The sequence below is a fragment of the Theropithecus gelada genome, chromosome 15 (genome assembly GCF_003255815.1).
Source record: "Theropithecus gelada isolate Dixy chromosome 15, Tgel_1.0, whole genome shotgun sequence".
Lineage (NCBI taxonomy): Eukaryota > Metazoa > Chordata > Mammalia > Primates > Cercopithecidae > Theropithecus > Theropithecus gelada.
This window is the reverse complement of record NC_037683.1, coordinates 65068971-65090252: the sequence shown is the minus strand read 5'-3', so window position 1 is coordinate 65090252 and position 21282 is coordinate 65068971. Positions and strand designations below refer to the sequence as shown.

General features: G+C 39.3%; 1 protein-coding gene across 3 annotated transcripts in view; it reads right to left on the bottom strand.

Moving 5' to 3' along the window:
* The window catches only part of BNC2 (basonuclin 2), a 457977-nt gene that overhangs the window by 138278 nt on the left and 298417 nt on the right, over positions 1-21282 (bottom strand). The gene's annotated exons all lie outside the window — the stretch shown is intronic.

Sequence of the window (21282 nt, the reverse complement as noted above, 5' to 3'; positions counted from 1 at the left end):
AATTGGGTGCTTTTTATCCTCAAATTTAAGAAAACACTATCTCTTCTGTAGAACTAAATGCCAAAATAAGGTCATAAATTCTAGTCCCCATCCATATCTGAGTTACTGCACACCCTATTGCTGATAATATAATTACATTTTGCCTCAGTTTCTCAAACAATAACACTGTCTTATCTGTAGGGCTTAAAGAGCTGCTGCAAAGATTAGTGAGATAATGAGTGAGAGGCACTCTAAACTCCTTAAGAGAACACAAAAGGCATTCAGCTGTCAGAATTATATGCATATGCCCATTGAGGAATTAAACAAGACGAACACATAAGCCTGAAGGATGGTCATCTAACCTCATGAGTCAGGCAAATGGGTATCAGCAACATCTAGGCTCAAGTGATAACTACACCTAAGTTATGTACCTAAGGTTTCTGCAAATTCTAAACTACTGTGTGGCCTTTCTCAGTTGCTTTTCCTAACACCTTATCCCTAACTGTATGGGCTACACTGCATGTGCATTCTCAGCAACTCCTATTTTACTACACCAATATTACTGCATAATAATGAAGGAATTTAAAAGTGCATGCACACAGATTTTTTAGTATTTCACATGTATTTTTTCAGGGCTCCTCCTCCACTCTCATTTCCTCCTGACTTGTGGTCACTAGAGAGTTCATGTACTCTTGATAAATTGCTTTCTTACATCCACAGTGTAAAGGCCCTTATCATTTACCCGCTGGCTTCATTCAACACATTTACTCCCAGGAATACTTTGTCAGAGAGTTCGGGTTTTCTCATACTTCATTTCTTGCAGCTGATTTGTCTGATCTTCCCTATTCTAGTGGTTAAGTCAACTTTGAATAAATAGTCTTAAAAATTAATTTAACGTTTGGGAAAGATAAGGGATTCACAAGCCTAGGGACTGAAGTTTTCTCTCACTCCACAGGGCATTTAGACTGCAAAAAGGCAGCAATGGGGTATTACCATTCCTGTTCTTCTTCAAGTACAGCTTAACTACTCAGCCTCCTGATGAGTGGCTGCTCTGCTTACAGAATCCAGTGACCAAATCAGGGGGGATCTGCACCTTCTCCATTTCCCTTCATCAGCTCTCTTCAACCATATCAGACAGTTTTTTACAAAACAGATTTCTATGACAACAGCAAATATGAAACTGACAGGACTCAGTAGAAAGGAAATAAAACGACACAAAATCCTGATTTTTGTGTGTGTACTTGGCACCTTGCATCTCTGCATTAAGTACATGCAGGTGTGTGTGCAAATGCGTTCAAACTGTAGGTGAAAAAAACCATAATCCCTCTCCCTCCCACTCATTAAAAAAGGTTGGTTATTTTATTTTTTTATTTATTTTTTAAGATGCAGTCTCGCTCTGTCGCCCAGGCTGGAGTACAGTGGCACAATCTCAGCTCACTGCAAATTTCATGCCATTCTCCTGCCTCAGCCTCCCGACTAGCTAGGACTACAGGGGCCCGCCATCATGCCCAGCTAATTTTTTTTTTTTTTTTTTTGTATTTTTAGTAGAGAGAGGGTTTCCCCGTGTTAGCCAGGATGGTCTTGACTCCTGACCTTGTGATCTGCCTGCCTTGGCCTCCCAGAGTGCTGGGATTACAAGCATGAGCCACCTTACCTGGCCAAAGTCGGTTGTTTTAAAGATGAAGAGGACTAAACTGTTAAGGGTACAGAAGAAAAGAAAGAATCGTCAGAGAATTAAAAGAGCACAGATAGAACAAAAATATTTCCCTAGATATGCTTTCGAGAACACCTGAGATTGAGGATATTATAAGGACACTAGTTGATTCTTCTTCATAAGTATACCATATGTCAGTAAGGAAGAATACGGCTGGGCAAGGTGGCTCACACCTGTAATCCCAGCACTTTGGGAGGCGAGACAGCAGATTGCCTAAGCCAAGAGTTCAAGACCGGCCTGGGTGAAACCTCCACCTCTACAAAAAATGGAAAAATTAGCTGGGCATGGTGGCATACACCTGTGGTACCAGATACTAGGGAGGTTGGGGTAGGAAGATCCCCTGAGCCCAGGGGCAATCCAGGTTGCAGTGAGCCATGATTGTATCACTGCACTCCAGCCTGGGCAACAGAAGTGAGATGTGTCTCAAAAAAAAGAGGAAAACAGTAGAAAAACTGTTATAAACCACATAAATATACAGCAAAGGTCAACAACTTATTCTGTAATGGCCAGATGGTAAATATTTTAGGTTTGTGGGTTATGCGTTGTCTTTCACACCTATTCACCTCTACTGTTATAGCAAGAAAACAGCCATACATAGATAAGACTTAAACTATTAGGTGTGTTAGTGTTCCAATAAAACTTTATTTAGGCCAGGTGCAGTGGCTCACACCTGTAATCTCAGCACTTTGGGAGGCCAAGGCAGGAGAATTACTTGAGCCCAAGAGTTCGAGATCAGCTTAGGCAACACAGTGAAACCCTGTCTCTACAAAAAAATAAAAAATTAGCCAGGCATACCGGTAGTCTCAGCTACTTGGGAGGCTGAGGTGGGAGGATTGCTTGGGCCCTGGGGGTCAAGGCTGCAGTGGAGCAATGATTGTGCCACTGTATTTCAGCCTGGGTGGAAGAGTAAGACCCTGTCTCCAAAAACAAACCAACAAACAAACTTTATTTACACAAAGAGACACCTCACCAGCTTTGTTTGGGCCCTGATGATGATGAAAAGGTGGATCAGATATTTAATGGAAGTCAACAGTAGATCACAAAAAAGCTCTAAGAGTGTGGTTTAGGAAGCAGTGACCTAGGAGATGAGCCGTAGATGAAGACTTAAAAAATATTAAACTGGGCCAGGCATGGTGGCTCACACCCATAATCCCAGCACTTTGGGAGGCCAAGGTGGGCGGATCATGAGGTCCAGAAATCGAGACCATCCTGGCCAATATGGTGAAACCCCGTTTCTACTAAAAATACAAAAATTAGCTGGGCGTGGTGGCACACACCAGTAATCCCACCTACTTGGGAGGCTGAGGCAAGAGAATCGCTTGAACCTGGGAGGCAGAGGTTGCAATGAGCCAAGATCACGCCACTGCACTCCAGCCTGGCAACAGAGCGAGACTCCGTCTCAGAAAAAATTAAACTGCCTAGCTTGCAAATTTCAGCATAAACATATCATCAAAGATTATGATCTGCCAAATTTCTTGAATATATCAAAATTTTCTGCTTTACAATTACTAGATCATATTGAGTCACCAAGTTGTGACAACTTCTGGGGAAGTACCTCTGGAACTATGATACGTGATGATTTTTTAATTGTCATAAAATCTGTAAGGTGAGAACTGGACTGCTGTCTAATTTCATGATCTTCATATATCTGACTGTGGAGGAGGCAGGTCTGGATCTTGCAGGGTTAGGAATATGAGTTAGGCCAATGGCACTGTAGAAAATGTAGGTCAAGAACTTGTTCATCAGGATGGAGTGGGAAAAGATGGCACCCACTTTAATTAATTTTATGGGCCTAACCAACTGCTAATTTGTCCTATACCAATGGTATTGTCAAGATTCATTTTCAGGCCAGGCACCGTGGCTCACGCCTGTAATCCAGCACTTTGGGAAGTTGAGGTAGGTGGATCACCCAAGGTCAGGAGTTTGAGACCAGCCTGGCCAACATGGGGAAACCCCATCTCTACTAAAAATACAAAAATTAGCCCAGCGTGGTGGCACATGCCTGTAGTCCCAGCTACTTGGAAGGCTGAGGCAAGACAATCACATGAACAGCCCAGCGTGGTGGCACATGCCTGTAGTCCCAGCTACTTGGAAGGCTGAGGCAAGACAATCACATGAACCCAGGAGGCGGAGGTTGCAGTGAGCCGAGATCGCATCACTGCACTCCAGCCTGGGCAACAGAGTGAGACTCCATCACAGGAAAAAAAAAAAAAAAAGATTCATTTTCAAACGAAATCTAACCAGAAGTTGCACATACAAAATATATAAAAGTGAAACTGTTCTAGGTGAAGCTGGAGTAATCACAGATTACAGAATGTCCAATCAAGTATTACTCCTTTTTTCTCAACTTGCTTAAGTATCTCAGTGGGCCGAACCTTGGAAGTACCGTTTGAAAAGCCCTTTTCTTTATAGTGAGTTGATATCAATTTTTTTGCCTGATTTGTGTCCACTCCCCTTCATTCTGGTAATAGAAGCTACATTTTCTTTTGGGAACTTGTCCCTTACACTCAACACCAGTCTTTCTTTCTTTTCTTTTCTTTTCTTTTTTTTTTTTTTTTTTTTTTGAGACAGGTTCTAACTCTATGACCCAGGCTGGAGTGCAGTGGCATGATCACGGCTCCCCACAGCCTCCACCTCCGGGGACTCAGTCTCCCAAGTAGCTAGGACTAGAGGTGCATGCCACCATACCCAGATAATTTTTCTGTATTTTTTTGTGTGTGGAGATGGGGTATCCCCATGTTGTTCAGCCTGGTCTCAAACTTCTGGGCTCAAGTGATCCACCTGCCTCGGCCTCCCAAAGTGTTGGGATTACAGGCATGAGCCATCATACCTGGCCAATACTAGTATTTCATAGAACTGAATATTCCTTAGCCAGGCCTAGAAAACCAGTCTGCTCCAGCACCCTGACCGTAACAACTGGTTCAAGAATAGGTAAGTGACCTAAGTCTTGACAGTGAGATTGAATCCAGGAATTTACTTAGAACTACTGGGAATTTCTTCTCTTTCCTCTAAATTTGTAGCTAATGAATATGCTTGAGAATGCAAATCATATGGAGAAGAGCTAGGCTGCAAGAGGATCTGACAAATATCTAGTACTGATAATATTGTTTGATTCAGAAGATTTGGCAGTGCTTTGAGGTTGGTACTATCCCTGGAATTTTCTGTTACATGAGCGAACAAAATCTGTCTCTCCTTGTACCTCCACTACCTCTCCCTCTCCCCTCTACCTTTCTCTCACTGTCTACTTGAAGTCACATTCTGTAAGTTGGAACTAAAAGAGTTCTATTACAACTACCCTTTGAGGTACTTTTCTAGCTGATTAAAAAGTAATTTCAAGGTCAAGTGTGGTGGCTTACGCCTGTAATCCCAGCACTTTGGGAGGCCGAGTTGGGCGGATCACAAGTTCAGGAGTTTGAGACCAACCTGGCCAATATGGCGAAACCCCATCTCTACTAAAAATACAAAAATTGGCCAGGCATGGTAGCGTGCACCTGTAGTCCCAGCTACTTGGGAGGCTGAGGCAAGAGAATCGCTTGAACCTAGGAGGCAGAGGTTGCAGTGAGCTGAGATTGTGCCACTGTACTCCAGCCTGGGTGACAGAGTGAGACTCCATCTCAAAAAAAAAAAAAAAAAAAGTAATTTCAAAGTAGTGGTCAGTGTTCAACTAAAAGTATGTTAGTTCCAGGCTGAATGCAATTCACACTTTCTGCAACGAATGGAATGAAGAGTATTCTAAATAATTTAACGGCCGGGCACGGTGGCTCACACCTGTAATCCCAGCACTTTGGGAGGCCAAGGTAGGCAGATCACGAGCTCAGGAGATCGAGACCATTCTGGCTAACACGGTGAAACCCTGTCTCTACTAAAAATACAAAAAATTAGCCAAGCATCGTGGCAGCTGCCTGTAGTCCCAGCTACCTGAGAGGCTGAGGCAGGAGAATGGCATGAACCCGGGAGGTGGAGCTTGCTGTGAGCCGAGATTGTGCCTCTGCACTCCAGCCTGGGCGACAGAGCAAGACTCTGCCTCAAAACACACACACACACACACACAATTTCACATCTTATACAAATTTACAAAGAGTGAAGAATGCCTTCAACAGCATTAATAAGGAAAAATAATGGTGAGGAAGAGTGTAAAGAAAATAACCCTTTAAGTGGCAACTATGTATCAGGCATCATTCTAGAGCAACTTTGCCCAAACTGTGGCACGGGCCACATGTGGCCGAGGACGGCTTTGAACGTGGCCCAACACAAATTCATAAACTTTCTTAAATGAGATTTTTTTGCCATTTATTTTTAGCTTATCAGCTATCATCAGTGTGTTAGTGTATTTTATGTGTGGCCCAAGTCAATTCTTCTTCTTCCACTGTGGCCCAGGGAAGCCAAAAGATTGGATATCCCTGTTCTAGGGGCTCACTATTAGCTCTTTTAATCCTTCAATTAAAAAGCATACAAACACAGTATTATTATTACCGCTTATTCTGAGGTCATGGCCTCAATCAGGTTAGGTAACTGGCCTAAGGTCACTTAGCAAATTCACTCAAGAAAATTCTGTTTTCACTATATGTTCGAATAAATAGTCAATATGAAACCTGGAAGTCCTCATCATGTTGGAAGTCCCTAACTACCAGCAATCTGGGCTACTTGCCCATCACTCTGCTGAAGCAAGCATTTCAAAGGTCACCAACACCTGCCTTTCTGTGAAATCCAACAGCTTTTTTCCTTCATTATTCTCCACAATCTCTCCATAGCAGCTGACCTTATTGATCACTGCTCCTCCTAAAATGCTCTCCTCCTTCATTCATGCATACATTCATTTATTCACCAGCACCTATTAACTTATCTCTGAAGTACGTGCTGTATGCAGATACAAAAGTAATTTATGTTGTGGCCTCCACCTTCAAAAGCAGACAGATGTAGGCAATATAAATGCTATAAAAAAGATCTGACCAAGTACTGTGGGACACAGAAGAGAGGGCAATGCTGCCGGGAATGCAGTCTCCTAACTCGGAAGTCAGCAGGCAAGAAAGAAGGAGGAGAGTACTGTAGGTAGACGGAACTAAGGCAGTGATCCTCACTCATTGTGTGTATCAGAATCAAGCGGAGGGCCTTGATTGCTGGGCCCTCTCTCCCAGAGTTTCTGATTCACTGGGTCTGGGCATCAAGAATCTGCATTTCTAACAAGTCTCCAGAAGACGTTGATGCTACTGGCCAGGATGATACTCTGAGAATCACTGAATTAATGGGTATGTGTTAGGGAACTGACTATCTAAACAATGTAACACTTGCAGCAAAATAGTTGGAAATTAGTCCAAAAAGATCATATTAGCAGACTGTAAGTAAGGAGCTTTATTTGTAAAGGCAAAGACCTGTGGAAAGCTTGTAATTTTATTTCTTGTTAATAGGATTAGGAAAGTATTAAACATTTTATGAGGAAAATGGGTAGGTGTGGTGGCTCATGCCTGAAATCTCAGTGCTTTGGGAGGCTGAGATGGGAGGATCACTTGAAGATAGGAATTGAAGATCCATCTGGACAACACAGTGAAACCATGTCCACAAAAAAAAAAAAAAAAAAAAATTAATGAGTCAGGCAAGGACAAGTGTGGTAGTGCAAGCCTATAGTCCCAGCTACTTGAGGCAACAGAGACAGGAGGATCACTTGAGCCCAGGAGCTCCAGGCTGCAGTGAGCTATGATCCTGCACTATACTCCAGCCTGGGAGACAGAATGAGACTCCATCTCTAAACAGCAAAAGATTAAAAGACAAAAATTATTTTTAGTTTTAGATGTAAAATTCTGATAAGAGTGCAGAAGTTTAATTTAAGCAATAGTTGTCACATGGGAGACATGACACCTGTCCAGCAGGAACAGTGGCTGGTGAAGGTACTGGATGAACCTTGACCACAAAGCCATAACCCATTAACGTAGAAAAGTTCAGAAGTAGGAGGGTTGTTTTAACTTTGAAAAATGTGGCCGGGCACGGTGACTCATCCCTGTAATCCCAGTACTTTGGGAGGCCCAGCACTTTGGGAGGCCTGGCACTTTGGGATCACCAAGAGGTAAGGAGTTCGTGACTAGTCTGGCCAATATAGTGAAACCACATCTCTACTAAAAATATAAAAATTAGCCAGGCGTGGTGGTGGGCACCTGTAATCCCAGCTACTCAGGAGGCTGAGATAGGAGAATCTCTTGAACCTGGGAGGTGGAGGTGGCAGTGAGCTGAGACTGCGCCATTGCACTCCAGCCTGGGCAACAAGAGCGAAACTCCGCCTCAAAAAACAAACAAACAAACAAATAAACAAAAAAAAACCCCACAGCCTTTGACAATTGCCCCAGATGATTATGACACATATGCCCCCACTCACATACCACAATGAAAAATTAGAGATAGAAACAGGGGCAGGGACAGCTTAGAGCCAAGTGAAGAGAGCAGGGCATTTTTGCATTACTCCACTGGGACATGACTTAATTCAGTGGACTTCTCAGTACAGTATGCCTAAACTCGGGATATGAGGTACGCAAACATAGGGACCCAATTTCCAGATCTTGCAGTTCCATATTTACTCTAAAACTAATCTACTTGAGAATGGGCCTCCAAGTACATGAGGATTATCCATTCTTGTTTCTCTTCTCAAAATTGTACCCTTCCTTCTTTACAAAATAAAGGTATATACCCTGGCTTATATTCTACATGGTACACTTGCCCAGGGTGTAAAACTCTTCTGAGTGCTAAAATAATTCACAATTTGATTATTAAAAGAATTAATAGGCCAGCTGTGGTGGCCCACACCTGTAATTCCAGCACTTTGGGAAGCTGAGGCAGGTGGATTGTTTGAGCCTAGGAGTTCAAGACCAGCCTGGGCAACATGGTGAAACTCCAACTCTACAAAAAATACAAAAATTAGCTTAGCACGGTGGCACATGCCTACGGTCCCAGCTACTCGGGAGGCTGAGATGGGAGGATCACTTGAGCCCATGGAGATCAAAGCTGCAGTGAGCTGTGATTGAGCCACTATACTCCAGCCTGAGCAACACAGTAAGACCCTGTCTCAAAAAACAAACAAACAAAAAAACAACTAATAAAGGCTCATATTTCCCTGACTATACACAGATGAGTAAGGTGTAGCTAGATCTGATACAGGATTTAGGACTATGCTGGAATGTTCAGAATTTAGACATCATATAAAATGGGCAATGATAATGAATTCTCTTCTTACATTCTTGTCTATTTTAATAATGTGTTGCTCTTTAGAAAGCATCCTATGGGAGCAAAGCATGAGTGTCCAATAGTGAAAATTGTCTCCCTCCTCGAACCCCACATATCCAAAGCTAAGATATTCTTTTCAACTATCCTCAACTCTCATTCATCCCTAGGAGGTGTCATCACATGGGAAGAAAAGCCCCTAAGCAAATTAAGGGATGCCTACTCTTTTAAATTTAGTTTGAGTATCTTCCTGTCCCTACAAAATTTGTAGAATACACTGAATAAAAGGTGTAGATAGAAATTTTACCTAATTTCTTTCAGAAACAATGTTTATCATTTAGTAAGGTAGTTATAGCCTACATAATCAAATAATATCAACATATTTATCATTAATCATCATTTTCATCTTAAAAGATTTTGAATACCTTCTACATACTGCTAGTAAAAATAACAGAATTATAATCCAAATGTCAAAGCACTTAATTTTTAGCAAGTATGTAAGTTCCTCTTTCATTAAGCATATAAAAACAGTCTGATCATGATACCTAGCAAAATTGATAAATATTTTTATATACTACTCTTACCTAATTTTTTTTTTACTAAAGTCCAACACTAAATTGTGTGATACACATGGAACCGTATTTATCAAAGTGATATGACTTCTAACATACTTCTCATTTCATAAATAAGTTATATATTATAGTACATAATTACTAATTAAGTAATGAGAAATATCACGTCTATTATAAGCTGAACAAATAAATTTTACTAGCACCACATTTTATTCTGGACTGTTTCAGTAATGTATCATAAAAGATGCATTCCATAACTTATTGATGTGTTTTTTTAATAAGTTTTCTCAAAGTGCATTTATTTGAACTGAAATGTGAATTCAGCTTTTTCTAATAAAAATTAAGGCAGGGCCGGGCGCGGTGGCTCAAGCCTGTAATCCCAGCACTTTGGGAGGCCGAGACGGGCGGATCACGAGGTCAGGAGATCGAGACCATCCTGGCTGACACGGTGAAACCCCGTCTCTACTAAAAATACAAAAAACTAGCTGGGCTAGGTGGCGGGGGCCTGTAGTCCCAGCTACTCAGGAAGCTGAGGCAGGAGAATGGCGTGAACCCGGGAGGCGGAGCTTGCAGTGAGCTGAGATCCGGCCACTGCACTCCAGCCTGGGCGACAGAGTGAGACTCCGTCTCAAAAAAAAAAAAAAAAAAGAAAAAAAAAATTAAGTCAGATTTATCAGCCTCATTGATCAAATATGACTTTTTGACCATGATCATTGGATGTGCCAATTAGGCTACCTGGTGGAAATTTTCTTCAATTAAGATAGCTACGTCTGCAACAGTAAGATAAAAGCATTTTGTTAAAAAAAATTGCAGAAGTTATTTGAACTAAAAACTAATACAGTATTTTTATTTTCTGAATCTTTTCTGTGTATACATGGATAAACAACATGCCTCTAAACTGAATACTAACAACTAATTGTATAGGGCCTGGTGGCTCATGCTTGTAATCCCAGTACTTTGGGAGGCCTAGGAGGACAGATCACTTAAGGCCAGGAGTTTGAGACCAGCCTGGCCAACAGAGTGAAACCGTGTATCTAGCCAAAAAAAAAATTATAAATCATTATTTGATATAATTTCTTAATGCCCTTTTCCATAAATTGAAAAAGAAATGACTGTAGCAATATCTGAGTAATATATAGGATGGTTTCAATTTCTTTGCTTTTAGCAAACCAATCAAATGCTGTGTAATTTTTGGCATATAACTTGAAATGACTTCTAAGAAATGAATGACAATGTGGTAACAAACCTCCTAGTCCCATGTATTCACGTGAACCAATGTTTCACCAGTTACATCTGTGGAAATGAAACCTGGGAATAGAACTGGTAGTGTGCCTTTTCTCCTTTTTGTAATAAGTACTATTCATCCATGGATACATGAACTAATCTGAGAAGAAAAAAATTTATAGTCCCATCTATTTCACTGACAGATACATTTCTAACAAAAATCCACTTTATGTTTAACAAATTTTTTAAATTTGTAATATTTATATTGCTTGGATTTTATTACTGTGATGACAATTTTTAAAATAAAATTTCTATTTCTAGATATTTTATTAATTTTCATTGTAGGCATGCATGTTAAGTTGAGTAATAAAAGACTTTCCAGTGAACATTTATGGTAATGTTATTTGGGGGAAAAGGATTGGAAACAACAGGTTAAGGTTAAAAAATAATGACAGAAAGCAACGATTTCACGTTTCCAGTGTTTTTTTTTTTTTTTTTTTTGAGACGGAGTCTCGCTCTGTCACCCAGGCTGGAGTGCAGTGGCCGGATCTCAGCTCACTGCAAGCTCCGCCTCCCGGGTTCACGCCATTCTCCGGCCTCAGCCTCCCGAGTAGCTGGGACTACAGGCGCCCGCCACCTCGCCCGGCTAGTTTTTTGTATTTCTTAATAGAGACGGGGTTTCACCGTGTCAGCCAGGATGGTCTCGATCTCCTGACCTCGTGATCCGCCCGTCTCGGCCTCCCAAAGTGCTGGGATTACAGGCTTGAGCCAGTGTTTTTAAAAGGTGCTTGTTGTCTTCCAGATGAAAGACAGAGTCTCTAGGGCCAGAGTCTAATCCCAGCTCTGCCACTTACCTGCTGTAAGATATTGGCAAGTAACTTAGCATACGAGAATGTTAGGGTAGTCTTTAGTTTGAAAAATTATTTTAAGTATAAGCAAGCCAGTGACTTGAAGAATACAATCTTAATTTAAGGACAAAGGAGAAGAAAGCATAGAATCAAGACTAAGCTAAGAAGTAGGAGGAAACACAGATGCTTGTAGTGAAGATGAGGCACAGCTACAAAATGATTGGGATTTTCAAGTTTGGAAGATCTGGAGGCAAAATCAACCGAGATTCAGAGGAAACATCAGGTTTCCAGACAAACTGCCTCTCCAGCTGCCCTCCTGTGATAATTTGCCCCTAGGAATCCAACTATTCCTACACTATGCAGATGATCCCTAACCTTTAAATTTAGCTCTCCCCAAGCTCAACTCCAAACACACACTTGACTCCTTTTGCTGTGAAAGGTAGAACCAGGAAACTAGGCCAAAATATTTGAAATCAGACTTTTTTGTGTGTCATTTTCTCACAGGTGCTCATTGAGAAAATGTTCTAAATTCAAGAGAAAGGAAAACAAAAAGACAATTATCCATAATCCCACCACCCAAAGCAATGATTGTCTATATGTTGATGTATCTACATCTACTTTTTTCAACACATAACTTTATACAGTTGAGGTCATACTGTAGATAAAAGTTTCTATCTTGGTGGCGGTGTTGTCTCCCTTAACATTATCTAGCAAGAACATTCAAAATTATCTCTGACTAGTGTCCCTTGTTTTCCCTAGGTCATCGTCATCCTTAATCATTTTAAACTCTTCCACTGTGGTCTTTCCTGGATCAATTTCTTCTTTCTAGTCTAATTTATACCATTTTAGAGCAGGCTTTTAGTCCTTCATAACTTCATTACTACAACGGCTCCTAACTGATTTGGTCTCTCTCTATTCTCACTGGCCTATTATATGCTAAATAAAACCAAGTCAATCATCTCAAAATACTGCTTCAAGTAAGTCTTTTCTCTGTTCAAAATTTCCAGTGATGCCCCCAGCCTCTTCACACACATAAATGCTCCATTTCTCTCTCGCCCACACACAAAATCCTTAACCTGGGTCAGAAGACCTTGGACAGATTGATTTACTTTCCAGCCTACTAACTCTCTGACATGGGCCCTGTGATCTGCCCAAAGTGAGGTTCACAGGGCTTTCACATATTACTAGCACTTTACTATTTGGTCACTAAATGTATTTTCTGTCCCATGCTAAGTTTTAGAGATTTAGTGAAGAACAAAACAGATATGATTTGGGCCCACTTGAAGTTAATAGACTAGTGAAGAAACAGACTTTTAAAAATTACAGGGCACGGTGGCTCATGCCTGTAATCCAGCACTTTGGGAGGCTGAGGAGGGTGGGTCACTTGAGCTCGAGTTTGAGATCAGCCTGAGCAACATGGAGAGACCCCGTCTCTACAAAAAATACAAAAATTAGCCAGGCACTGTGGTGCGCACTTATACTCTCAGATCCTTGGGAGGCTGAGATGGGAGGATCACTTGAGCCTGGGAGGTGGAGGCTGCAGTGAGCCAAGATCGCACCACTACACTCCAACCTAAGCATAAGAATGAGCCCCGTCTCAAAAAGAAAAAAAAAAGGAAAAAACAAACAAAAAATACATTAACACACAAAATTACAAACTGGGTATGTGACATGAGAACATAATTTCAGTGGGGTGGGATTCGGGTATTCCAGGCAAAGCCAGTTAAGCTAGGACATGAACAAGAGAAGAACCCAAGATGATGCCAGAAAGATAAGCGAGGTTCCATCCATAAAGCTGTATTTTCTCAGAATGTTTACTTTCAACGCTGTTCAAGTGTCTTTCTTCTTTCTTATTAATTCCTCTGACTACCTTTTCTCTCCAGTTTCGATTTATATTCTATTTTCTTTTTCTATGAAGCCTAGAGAGGCTTCCTCATACAAGAGGAAATGGACTCTACCATTTCCTGTGATCACTTATGTTCCTACTTATCTCAAGACCTTGATTTTGAGCAGCAACCATACCTGAAACAAAATCACTCAAGAGTGTTGAGTAATCATATTGTTGGATGGATGAACACAGTTAAGTGTATATAATAGAATAAAAAGCCATTCTATTTTTGCTGGAAGGGTAAATGTATGATTCCACCATGCCACCAGATTCTTCATTTCATCCATGTCCCTTTCTCAACCCTTCTTTTGTCCTTGACAGCACCCCCTCACAGACTAAGTGAAGGTGGGTAATTAAGGCAATTTAGAAGGTAAGGTGGTGCTGCTAGCTAAGCAGGAATCCTGAGTCAACTTGTCATATTTTCTTTCTTACTAGGTCAAGTATTATTTGGGAGATTACAGTGCACTTTTAGTAGAAAAGCAGGATAGAAGTCTAATATGGTTAAGGAAAATAATCTTAATTGCAAGGTACACAGACTGAATCATAATACACAGACTTCATTAAAATCATCCACAATAGTGGCACAAATCACTAGCTTTGTGATCAATATGCTAGACTGATGGCCTTATAGCTATAGAAAAAGGTGTAGTATAGACCCTGGAAAGGGGTCAGAGAACAGTCACACAGTAAGACTGTAAGAAGAGCATCTATAAAGAAACAAGTATTTTTATTTTGTAAAAGGCCTGGAGGAAAAACAAACAAAGGGTCAATTAACCTCTTTTTAGTATAGAGAATTTCATCTGGAAAAAGCAAAAGCTTTAACTGCAAGATAAGGATATTAGAAAAAAGGAAACAAATTCATACAATACAAGCTTATTAAAATGTGAATGAGGTTACTGATGGAACATAATTTACTTGGATTTCCTCAAAATGCTAGAAACAGAAGCTTAAACCGGCAATTTTACGGCTATAAAACAAAGGAGAAATTGAGGCCTGGATATAATTTCAATAAACATTTTGATAAGATCTACAGTTTTCCAAAGGAACATGGTGGCTAAGCCACAGGACCCCAAAATGACACCTGAGTCTGAATGAAGAAAACTTTTATGTGGGAACAGAATTGCCATAAGGACAACAGCTGGATTTCTGTGCTTCATTAATGTATGTAATATAAATGTAAAATGAGTATAAAATATAATGCAAAATAGGTAATAAATGTAAAGTAATATGTACTTTTAACTATACTGCTAACTTAAAGAACAAAGTAATGTCCTATATAAAATTCAGTTTTCAAATGTATAAAATAGTGCTGGGGGTGTGTGAGGGGTAGTTATAAAAGAACACATCTATCACATGAAATGTGAATAACAATTTTTTATTTCTATTTTAAGTAACAGGAATTGCTCCTCAAACCTTCAAATAAATTAAAATAAATGCAAACCTGTAATTCTACAGACTTCACTTCCAATATTTTCTGTGAAGGTCACAGAAATAAGGACATATTCAGATACTTTTTTTTCTTAATGTAAGAGTATAAAAGTGCTTTTCACTGATCCTATAAAATTGGCTCTCAGTGATAGTTTATAGTTCTTAGTTTTCCACAACTTTTTTTAAACACAACTTTCCTTAAAAGTCAAATTCAAGTGACTTAGGTGGTTTCCACAGGACTATGCTCATTTCAGGTCCTGAGGTCCAATGGAGTCCATCTAGCTGTTCAGGTATGGCAGTGTGAAGCTAACAGCCATTCATTAAGATAAGAAGTATGTGAAGTAGAATGATTTTTTCAAAACCACCTACTTTGTAGAATAAAACAATTAAAAATCTGTATGAAAAGGGTCTAAATGGAAACCTGTTATTTCACTAATTTTCAGTCCTGCCCTGGATATTTTAAAAATTTTAATGCTAATTTGAAGTAATTTTACAAGTTAAAAAAGAAGGCTTATTCTTTTATTTTGGGAGAAAGCCAAGTGAGCCTTAAATTACAAGGCTAATTGTTTCGAGAACTCCGGGTCTCTTGCCTCAACTCCCTTTAGAATTCCAAATTACAAGCATCAAATGGTCAGCTTTTAGGAACTCTGGATCCTAGACTACTATTTTAATTTCCAATAGATTAACATTTAACACACGTCTTTAGGGATTGTTTCTATGAAACTCTTTCCATGATTACTTTAAGAGTTCTAAAAGTTGTTAGCGATGAGATTTTTATTGGAGCAATTTCTGGAGTCAGATTTGAAAGTTTTGATTATTTATAAACAGAATATTTTTACCACTCCTACTTCAAATGTCTAGGCCATAACCTCTGAATTTATGAGGGTGGTGGCTCTTCATTCTTGCTGATACAACCAATAATTTTCAATTATACTGCACTTCATAATAAGCACACTATACCCAATATAATGGTATGTCATTTCAATGTACCTAGCCCATGAACTTCCACAGGTTTAATGGGATTTTGCGTATTTAGAATTTCTTCATAAAGGGGCCCTTTGGAATCATTATCACATCAATCCTTTCCCATTACAAGACTCAGCTCTCTTACCAGGCAAGAGTATCAGGGCTCAAGGCAAAGAGTTGGCCTACTCTCAGAATGTAAGCTAGATCCTAATAAAAGCCTTAACACTTGGGGAGAACATTAATAAAGGGCAATGATGACATATTAAAACTTTTTAGTGAATCAGGAGATCATGAAGGCAGGCAACAATTGTGATTAAGAAAAAAATTTCTTATGACTTAAAGTAATATTTAGATCTGCACATTGTATTCACTACTTCTGAGGGAAAGAACTATGTAATTGGGAACAAGTTAAGTACAAAATAACTCGTGTTCCATTAAGTCACAACTTTCTAACTGTAACTGTCAAGGTTGAATTAATTAGGATATTTAATACCAAGGAGAGAGAAGGCTTGCTTCTAGAGCTTTTTTTTTTTTTTTAAGAAAAGAAGAAAATGAATGATATGTAGCTAAAAGAGTTGATCCCCAAGTGTGGTGATAAAAACTGTCAACCCTTATGTACAAAGGGTTTATTTTTTTTCTTCAACAAATAGTGTGTCAGTGTTTTTTAAAATGAACAAACTCCACTGAACCTCTACAAATCCTTATTACATTACCATACCTTATATACATTATCTGAATTATGGTCCCTGATTTTTTTTTCTTTTCTCTTAATACATGAGAGATAATGTATAAATACTATCATGGTTTATTACGAATGTGATTCCAAACTATAGGGAGGGAAGAGGGACAAAAGTAGTTCCAATAAGACCCATTGTCCTATGGATTTTAATCAACCTCAGTCGACATGCAGCTTTCAGGGTATGTGGATATACACACGCATATAAACACCCACAATTAGTCCCAGGTAGAAGCTGAGCTCCACTTGAGACTACACAGCCAATATTTGAAACTGACTGGCATCTGCCCCCGTGGCCTTATGCATAATGAAGTCCTCAAAACAGACTTTGAAAAGCATTAAAGTCTGAGTGAGGCACACATAAAAATATTTCACCACTCGGTTGTTCAGAAGCTCTCTCTCCTGGCTAGTAGATTAAGCAGGTCCCTGATTATACTTATTCTCCTGCTTCTTCTTTCTTACATGGCCCACTTTTGGGGGCATGCCTGTGCTCTTTTGCAGCAACTCCACATGAAGGTGGTAACAGGCAAAGAGAAAATTTTATCTGCAAATTTTACAGTAGAGCTAAGAAGAGATTTAGTAATTGAATCTACTTGCTGAAACCAGGTTTGGAAATTATTATTATTGTTGCTGCTGTTCTAACCAATCTCCAGTTGCCACTGCCAGCTGAAAGTTGGCTACACAAACCCTACTTTATTCAGTTTATATATCAATGGATTAAATACACAGTACACTGACTATAAAACATATCTCGTTTTAAAAGTAACTATTGAGATTTGCTACCTGAATTAACTACGTACATCCTTTTATTAAACAAAAATATGAATTCTTCTGTAAGAAAATAATCACCCTACTCCCCAGTTACTCACTTTAAAGTCTTAATTTTCTTAAAGGAGCATATATCTATATAAGAATTTCATTAAGCAAAAAGTACAAAGGCAAGGCATATTTACTATTTGATAAAACATATGCTTTAAACTATCGCATGTGAAAAAATATTTCAAAATTGAGAGAGAGTCGTGATATAAAAAGCCAGCATCTGGTAGGGAAATACCTAAAAGAAAGAAATTATTATACTCAGTTGACTTTTCTTTAAAAAAAAAATGAATGTCACTTTTGTGTCACAAGTATTTTTTTCCTCCTTCCCCCAGTAATTCAGGCTGAAATCTCATTCTAAATCTATAATCAATCCTTTTTTCCCACTGTAATCCCTTAAAATCTCTAGGCTATCACACACACTTTTGGCACTGATGTGTGTTTTCTTCTGGATTGCTGGATTTGCTTAATGCATATATCAAGTATCAAACTGCTTTGTATCAGTAACTGGTGGGATAAAAAGACCCTATGTAAAGATTTGCTCATAAAAATGGGTTAAGAGGGCAGTCTTAGGGCTTAGGAAAAGTCTAACCTAACGAAATCTTAAATGCACGAGTAGAAAATGTTAAGCACTAAAGCAGTATCTGCTGATTTTTCCACTAATGTGATCAACATATGATTGAGCGGATCGGGAAACCTGAAGTTACCACCCCATTCTCTATTAGTGGGCTGTTTGACATGTATGAGTCATCAACAAGGCAAAAACTCTTTGGGGATTTAGACCATTGGCAAAACGAAAGTATTTTATACCATCGCACATATTTAATGGAGCGCAAACTTTCAGAAAAGAAGTGACATCTCCTGAAATAATCTGAACAAAGAAACAGAGGGGAGATACTGGTTAGTGCTTTGAATTCTGTCTACTAATTTGATCATGATAGTAACCCTAATTTCTAATCAGAAAATTTCTAATTAGATAACTTCAATTAATCAGTACCAACAGGCGCAATCAAAAGAGTCAATACAAAGTATAAAATGTAGCAATTTTTCCTTTAGATATTTTACTGTATTTAAAAACCAGTAATAGAAAACACTTGCCAAATTCATTTAGTCTCTGACTGAGGCACACATATGTGATCTCCTAATTTACAGCTTGCACATACAGATGTTCACACTTAGTAAAAGGGCTTCTTAATAGCTTTTTTAAAATTAAAAGTGTGTTGATAATAGGTGTTTTAAATATATCCAAACAACACAGCTGAACTGACAAATGCCTGTCTTCATGCCTCACCATGTCTCACACTGTAGCAAGATTTTATAAGAGAGAAAAGGTTATATGATTCAGTCACATATATATAGGATAAATGTTATACCCCAAAAACTCCAAATGAAATCTTTCATTAATTTTTCTTTCTATGATCTGTTTCCAAGTAGAAAATGTTAGATAGCTACTCGGTTTATGTAGCCGAAAGCAGAACCACACAGCCGTTGCTTGCTGTCTGCAGTTTTTTTCCCTTGCAAAACTTTGAACCCCATCCAGCTTTGACACACTGCCTCTTCAGTTAATAACTATCAAGTTTCCCCTTGTCTCCTGTCTACTTTTCTTTGAGGCAATTGCGCACTCAGCACCCCGAGATAATAACACACATCTATAAGATAAAAGCAATGGCATTAATGTAATTGTCTGCCTCTCTCTCTTTAGCCTAATCTTTTTTTTCCTTCAGTTTTGACTGCCTGTGTGACACCTGTTTTTGTCTCCTCTGATCCTACGACAGGTTTTCCGCTGACAAGGTTTTTGCCTGACAGAGATTCTGCAGACAAGAACATAATAAAATATGAAGAACTGCTTGTCAGAGTTTCTGCCAATGCTCACATGAAATATAGAAAAAAAAATGATTTTTTTTTTTAAGGGGCCCTGTGATGGTCGCTTTTGGCATGTCAGAAAAAAGACCTCCCTAGCCAAGTTCTCCAAGCCAAACAGGTGTTTTCTTTTATGTTAGAGGTTGATTTGTTTTTTAATTTTTACTGATAGTGGAAAACATCATTAGCCAAAAGGAGGCGGGTGGGTAATGTCTTACCCTCAGATTTTTGCAGGCAAAGGAATATTAAAAAACTGGAAAGTAGAAGGTATTTCACTCAAGATCTTATCTTCTGAATAAAACAAAAACACCAACATCTGTTAATGATTAAACAAATTTAAGTTATCTAAAATTTACTTCCTGGATATTCGTGCTACCAAAATCTCCCACTTACCTTTCACTTATTTTGTTGTCTGAAGACAGAGGGAAACTGCGAAGGTGAAAATAGAATGAGAACTGGAAAAGAAAAATGCGCAAACGGACATAAAGACAAGGTGTTTGTGGGCTGTGCTTATATCTTAAAACGGGAAGAGGCTGCTGGGAAAGCAACTGGCAATTAGGAATCTGACTGAGACTTTTCCATGGGCTTAGAGTTTCAATAAACCTTTGCTCCATGGAGCACATGAGAGATGCTGCATTAGGTTCCAGCACGCAAAGATGAAGTGCCCTTCCTGAGCTTTCCAAGTTAGTGGAAGGATCAGTATTACCCAGAAACCTCTGGTCTCAGCAAAGTGTGTTGAGAAAATAAAGACGGGAGCACTTAATTTCTCCGGGGGTGGGGAGTGGTGGTGGAGAGGGGAGTAAAGGGGTGGGAATCCCACTTTCTTGATGAACAAGGGACAGGAAAAACGGGCCAGGATCAATAGTGCAGCAAGTGTGAAAGGACGAAAAACTGGGAAAGAGTTTACAGTGGTGAGTCAAGGGACAAGAGCCTGGATTTAGGGTGTTAGGATTCTCACACCAATTCTAACTACTCTGCCACCAAACCACTTTAACCTAGGCTTTAGCTCTCCAAATATATTATCTCACACCTAGAGCCTACAATTACCACATCTAATGGAAATATAATTCACAGCCGGGCACGGAGGCTCACAGCTGTAATCTCAGTGCTTTGGGAGCCAATGCAGGAAGATCATTTGCATCCAGGAGCTTGAGACCAGCCTGGGCAATAAGACGAAACCCTATCTCTACAAAAAATACAGAAATTAGCTGGGCATGGTAGCGCACACCTGGGGTCCCAGCTACTCAGGAGGCTGAGGTGGGAGGATTGCTTGAACCCAGGAAGGGGAAGTTGCAGTGAGATGAGATTGTACCATTGCATCTGGGTGACAGAGCAAGACTCTGTCTAAAAAGTAAATAAATAAATAAATAAATAAATAAAATTCAAGCCAAGATACATAATTTTAATTTTTTTAGTTTCAAGTAAAACAGTAAAAAATAAAGTGACATTTAAAAATATATTTGACACGATACATCACAAATATTATCAATATGGAGACAACGGAAGAACAACTCTTAATGACTATTTTACTCTTTTTAAAATAAGATGACAGCTCCAAATTTGGTGTACACTTTATACTTACAGCACATCTCAATTTGGACTAGCCACATTTCAAGTGTTCGCAGCCATAACAGTGGCTTCCTTATTGGACAGCCAGGTTTAGAGTTGCCTTTACATTTACTGGCGAGTAGAATTAAGGCCTGAGATGGTCCTTTCAATCAGATGGGCTTGTATTTAAATTTACAGTGTCACTTGACTGTACAGAAGGCTAAGAGGCCCATGAGGTCGAAGTGGGGATTTCCCTGGGTACCAGGGGAGCAGCTGAAAGGAGAGAGGAATCTCACTACTGGGCCTTTTAATAAATACTGGCTACAAGTCTATCCAGTTGTGGTGATATGTGAAGTAATACTTAAAGCACTTCTTACACAATTCTTTGGGTATATGCGAACTAATAACAAATTAATTCAAGAAGCTTTTGAAGATATATAAACATCTACAAAGGCAAAACCTGGTAAAAAGTGGGATATATAAACATTATTTTAGGGCTC